At 36.4% G+C, this 6460-nt stretch overlaps 1 pseudogene; it reads left to right on the plus strand.

Annotated features, from left to right (window-relative positions):
- Positions 1–4022: 4022 nt before the first annotated feature.
- On the plus strand, positions 4023–5708 carry LOC138173936 (hsp70-binding protein 1 pseudogene; annotated as a pseudogene).
- Positions 5709–6460: the final 752 nt, after the last annotated feature.

The raw sequence follows: 6460 nt of genomic DNA on the forward strand, positions 1-6460 counted from the left end.
GAGTAAAAGACTTTGACTATTGTCCTTTGAGATGATTGTTCTTTGTTCTAAATATTGTGACCACTTTGGTGAAAACTATGTGGCCATTTTAACGATAAGCTGTTGTGAATACTATATTGTGATTTTCTGTGATAAGTTGTAATATTGTGAATGCTGTACCTCGATTTTCTGTGAATGTTTTGCTTTGATTTGTTATGCAATAGAGTGTTCACTATACTGTGTAATCAGAGCCTTAAAAGCTGTTCACAGTAGCATTCTTCTGGAAAGCTGCTTGTGCATAGCATTACAGCACCCTATCTATCAATGTAGATCAGTGCCTTCTCTGAATCTTGTGGTCTTAGAGAGTTGCCTGGGACACTGAGAAGTTAAACAATTTTCCCAGTGTCACAGAACCAGTAAATAAGAAAACTTAATATGTTCCTAACTCTAAAGCAGATCTCTAACCACTCTAATTTCCACCTTTCACCATTCAAATGTCAGGCTCAATATGGTCTTCCAAAGCACTGCACTATATTTTGGGACAGCATCTTCAGGACTTGGAAGGTATGGATATAGTTCAACTTAGGTGTTGACTTACATCTAGGCATAATATTCAGTCTTCATTATGTCATTGTTAAATGATTTAAGGGCACCATGTCAAACTAAATTTGATATTTCCTTTGGGTTTTCTTCCTCCTCAGATTGTCAAACTGTTAATGACATTTAAATGTGTGGAAAGGAGGAGAGAAATCCTCCAGTTATTACAAGTGTGAGTGAACCAGGCAAGGCCCATTAGTCTTAATGGAGTTTACAAGCATAGATCCTTACATATACTGATGGGAGCATAACCCTGAGGGTTTCCCCATTTACTGAGCATTAACTAATCATGAAAGTGAAAACTCCTTGAATATGTGTCATAGAATCATAACTAAGAGAACTGGAAGAAAACACAGGTGTAACTTTTTCTACCTAGCATAGAATCCCTTCTGCAGTATCTAACAGATGGTCAGTCAAAATTTGCTTGAACACCTTTAGTAAGGTACCCAGTAAGGTAGCCCATTCCATTTTTGAATAGTTAAAATGGTATCTAATGGTTTCACTCCCCAATTCAAGCTTTCAGTAGCCCATCTCTTGCTTATTGAACAAAAGGTAAACTCACTAATCAGAATTTAAGGTCATAATTATGCTCCACCCTACCATTTCATTCTGGTTCTATATAACTCCTCTATATCCCAGCCAAATTGATCTGCTACCTATTTCCTAACCTCCGTATGTTGTCTTGTGCTCTGCTAGGAATATTCCCAATCTGTCTGCCATGCCTAGAATGCACTCTTCTTTCAAGGATTAGTTCAAAGGCCTACTCTTGCTCAAAGTATTTCCCAAACTCTCCTCCTCTCTCCCATTGTTCCCCACAATTGAACTTATTTTTTCTGTCTTCAAAGAATCATATATGGGTTCATGATTTGCCTGCATTTGCCATAACTATTATAATGCTTATAGAGATGTATTATATATTATCCATAAAAGAATGTGAGTTACTAAAGAACAGAAGCAATATAGTTGGTGTTGGTGTTGTTTTTAATCCTTTTATTCATAAATCCAGATTACATTGGATTGAATGGGATTGGATTTCTCATATGGAACTAAAATTTTACTTCCTTGAAACTTCCAACCACTACCCTAATTCTCCCCTCTCTTGAAGACAAGACAATTCTCATTCCTCTTCCTTATAAGAAACCTCAGCAGACAGTCAACAGGTCTCCTTTACTCGAGGCTAAATATCCCTAATGCTTTTTACTATTCTTCCAGTCCCTCAGTCATTCATTCATCTATCCATTAAATAAGGCTTGATTAAGATGCTGCTATGAACATACAGAACAATATTCTCGGTTATGGAAAACATATATTGATGTCTCTACATGCATGTGTTTAGTATAGAGATAATGTTTGTATATATCTATATCTATTTTATCTACTTACCTATCTATCTAGTCAGTTCTGCTATAATGCAACACATATGTTCTCCAAAAGCACCATGCTTTGCAAAATTCCACAAAAACAAACAAGCAAATGAAAAAAAATTTACTTACGAGAAAATGGGGTGGGAGCACAATGCTTAAAATCTTTGTAAGTGGCATTTAATAAAAAGAGGAATCTAACAAAATGATAGATTTATAACTTATTTATTCATGATAAATAGATTTTTTAATACATTAATTAATGGTGCAATCTGTGGTCTCAGGCTGCTGTTCAGCTTTCATTGCACTTCCAACTGACCAGGCCAACAAAGTCCCTTGAAAGTTTGGAGACTTTAGTGGAATGTGGTGATGAGGATGTGAAACAGTCTTCCTCTACTTAGCTCCTATTGCACCAGAAGGTATATAATAAATATAGTATTTTACCTTGATGAAGATCTAGGATCTCTTTGTAAAAGTGGTCATCTAGAAGGGTTGAAACTTGTATTTTCCTTATTTCTTACATAAGAAACCATGCATAATTCTTTTTATGCTAAACATGGTCCATAATATATTAATCAGTTTAAGAAAAATTTGTGTTCTTGAAACAAATATTATAGTGGATCAGTATATAAATATTTATACATACATAATACACATACATACATACATAATATGTATGTATGTGTATATATGAAATGTAATCAATATAATAGGTATAGAGCATATGTGTATATATGTATATATTATATTTACTTATCAAGTATACACACGTACTTTCTGTGTGTTCATATTCATGTATAAATAGATGCATGTATACTATTCTTGTATATATAAGTATTTATATGAAAATACACACATACAAACATACAATTCCAGTCCTCACATATAAAAAGTCTAAAATAGTATATGAATCAGGTCCCTTTGAAGACATTCTTACTGATTAGTAGGAATGAAAGAAGATCATGTAATGCGTAGCATTCATATTGTGTTTGAAAAATGTTTAAAGGATGTTAGATGATAGGTGAAGTAGTGGTATAAGTTATTTTCAGTATAAATCCTTCACCCATAACATCAATACCACTAGAAATGCATAAGATTAATAACTGACATTTTAGCAAGAACAAGAGACAAAACACATTTATACAATGTAATATTTTCCAAAATAATATCAGTGTTGATATGCTGAATTTCCTCATTATCCTAACCATCCATAGCCAGAATTCTTGCCACAAACTAAGGAGGAAAAAAAGAAAAAGCCAAAAGACATTCGTTTCATGATTCAATTATGATGACCTCCTTCCTGCTCCTTCATAGTAGTGATTCAGTCTGAACTCCCCACATACTGTAACACAAAAATATTAAATGTGTCTAATCTCTTGAAATAAAAGAGAACTCAATCATGATAAACAAAAGAAAAATCTAGAAGCTGTTGGGCTGACTAGAAGAAAAAGTATTTCTATGTCAGAAGAAAAGAACTAGAAAACCCTCTATATGATCATCTCCCCATGGAGTTACTGCAAAGCAGGGATCAAGTTAAGTCCAAATAGTGCTAAAATTGAACAGGCTGAAGATACCAAATTTAAAGTCTGAGGAGAAAATGTGTCATTGCAATTGAGGGAGAAGAGGCAAATAGATTAAAGGCATCACATAATCTACCAGTAATCAAAATAAGTGACAAAAGACAAAAAGACTAAGACAGAAAACCTGGGTAGGAGTACATTTTTAGAACAGAAAGATCAGCACTTTTATGCATAACGAAAAAAAGAAAACTGAGAAACTAACCTTCAAAAGGGTATACAACATAAATAAATAGTATTCTATTAAGAAAAGCCAAGGGCAACTTGGTAGCACAATGGAGAGAGTGCTAGGAGTAGAGTCAGGAAGATTCATCTCCTTGAATACAAATCTAGCCTCAGATGCTTAGCCTAGACAAGTCACACAACCCTGTTTGTCTCAGTTTCTTCATCTGTCAAATGAATTGGAGAAGGAAATGGCAGAACATTCCAATACATTTGTAAAGAAGACCCCAAATGGGGTCCCAAAGAGTTGAATATGACTAAAAATAATTGAACAACAAGAAAAACAATGGAAAACCACAAATCTCAACATAAAGTGAAGTCTGGAATTGAACTTGAAAACAAGATATGCAAAGATAAGTTAAGGATAAATACTAGTTCTCTTGTAGTAAATAATATCAGAAAAGTATGCCCAAAGAAAATAGGAGACAAAGGTATTGATTGTTATTCATCAACAAAGAGCACCATGACATTAGAAAGATGAGGCCATGACTTGTTAGTAGATTGAATTTAAGTGAGGGAAGGCTGTATAAGCTCACCAGACTTATTTTTTCCTCTGGAGCAATCTGGGTCCAATGGCAAGATATAAATTAGGATGATTGGAGATGGCCCCTAGGAGACAAAGTACACTAGATTCCACATGTATCTGACAGAAAGAAACTTCAGGTTTAAAACATCAGTGCATGTAGTGATTAAATTCCAGATTTTCAATGTCAAATATATGTTTCAAGCAGCCAAATGAGAAGGCTTCATTAATTAAGGAGCAGCAAATCAAATTTCCTAGGAATATTTTATATGAGAAATTAAAGAATAAAATTTAAGATGATATTCCAAAGAAGAGAATATTGGGACACACTACAAAATCAATTATCCTATAAATGTAAAACTAATTATCATTGATAAAAGCTGCTTTAAATTAAAGTATTTGCATTGTTATTTAAAAAAAAAAAGTATAAGGCAATGAAAAAAGAAGATATGAAATGAAAGGACCTGAGGTAGAAGCTATCATTAATAAGGAGAGGGGCATGAAGATGACTAAAGACTTTTATTCCTAGATCTAGAATGTCTATTTTCACACCATCTAGAAATGAATTTTGTAGTAAAAAAAAATAATACCTCTGGACCACAAACATGAGTGATAAACATCAGGAACTGAAACATGACATGCAAAGACATTACTTTAAAAGGCTTTTGGAACAATTCTTCCCCCTTTCCTTTGTCAAAAATAATCTCTGGGACGCATTTCCGGCAATGATGGCGGCGCCCATTGCGGGTGGGGGCGGGCGGAGGCGTGGGTCGTGAGGCCCGTGGAGATTTCTACCAGCTGTCCGGGATACACCTCCTAGTGGGCCGCTACCTGGAGGCAGGGGCAGAGGGCTTGCGGTGGCAAGCGGCTGCCCTTATTGGTACATGCAGCCAGAATGTGGCAGCCATCCAGGAGCAGGTGCTGGGCCTGGGTGCCCTACGAAAGCTCCTTCACCTGCTTGATTGAGACCCCTGCGACACAGTGCGAGTGAAGGCCCTCTATGCCATTTCTTGCCTGGTCCGGGAACAAGAAGCTGGCCTGCGCCAGTTCCTTCGCCTTGACGGCTTTACTGTGCTGATGCGGGCAATGCAGAGGGATGTGGTGAAGCTGAAGGTGAAGTCGGCCTTCCTTCTGCAGAACCGGCTGGTGGGCCACCTTGAGCACAAAGGCACCCTGTGCACCATGGGAATGGTCCAGCAGCTGGTGGCCCTGTGCCGCACAAAGCACAGCCCCTTCCGCGAGCATGTGCTGGGGGCACTTTGCGGGGTGGTGACAGATTTTCCCCGAGGGATCCGGGAATGCCGGGAGCCTGAACTGGGGTTCGAGGAACTCCTTCGACATCGGTGTCAGCTGCTACAACAGCATGAAGAGTACCAGCAGGAGCTGGAGTTTTGCGAAAAGCTGCTGCAGGCGAGCTTCTCCCCCACGGATGACAGCATGGACCGGTGAATGCTGGGGAGGGACCAAGGGCGCCGCGCCCCACAGCATTGATGCTGCCAAGCCCAAGGCGGCGGAGGAGGCCGCCCGGGAACTCTCCCCACTCCTGGCTCTGCCTCCCCGCCAAAATAATAATAATGATAATAATAATAATTTCTGAATGAGACTTTTAAAGAATATTTGTGAATATGTGAATTTATATCTGTATCTACCTTTATTTCCATATCAATCTATTGATCTATAGATTTATCTATCTGCCTATATACAGATATAGATAGATATACATCAATGATATATGTGTGTATTGTTTTTAAAGATCACATGATATCTTTTAAAACAGATTATTACTACAGCAAAAGAATCGCAGATAAATGGCAAAAAGGAGAAATATTTAATAAAAATTTTGCAAACTATAATTCAATTATAAAAAGTGACAATTAGGAAACACAAGGGATACAAATATCAATTGAGACTAAAACATAATTTGAATAATGAGTGATTTAAAGAACAAATCATAGAAGTAATTAGTAATTGTAAAACAGGAATAAATATATCTTAATAAAAGAGAAAAAACCTATTAACTCATTTGTGGAAATGTAGCAAAGTCACTCGGATGAAAATTTATATTCCTGAAAACATAAACTAACAAAATATAAAAAGAAAAGATTAAGTGAGAAAGCAATTAAAATTATTAAAGAAAAAAAAATAAACCCTACACCAAGGCAAAACCAAAAAAAAAAAACTATCAGTAACTTCTATGAATA

The sequence above is a fragment of the Petaurus breviceps genome, unplaced genomic scaffold (assembly GCF_028583685.1).
Source record: "Petaurus breviceps papuanus isolate PSGF00001 unplaced genomic scaffold, PetGlider_PUasm1.0 67, whole genome shotgun sequence".
Taxonomy (NCBI): Eukaryota; Metazoa; Chordata; class Mammalia; order Diprotodontia; family Petauridae; genus Petaurus; species Petaurus breviceps.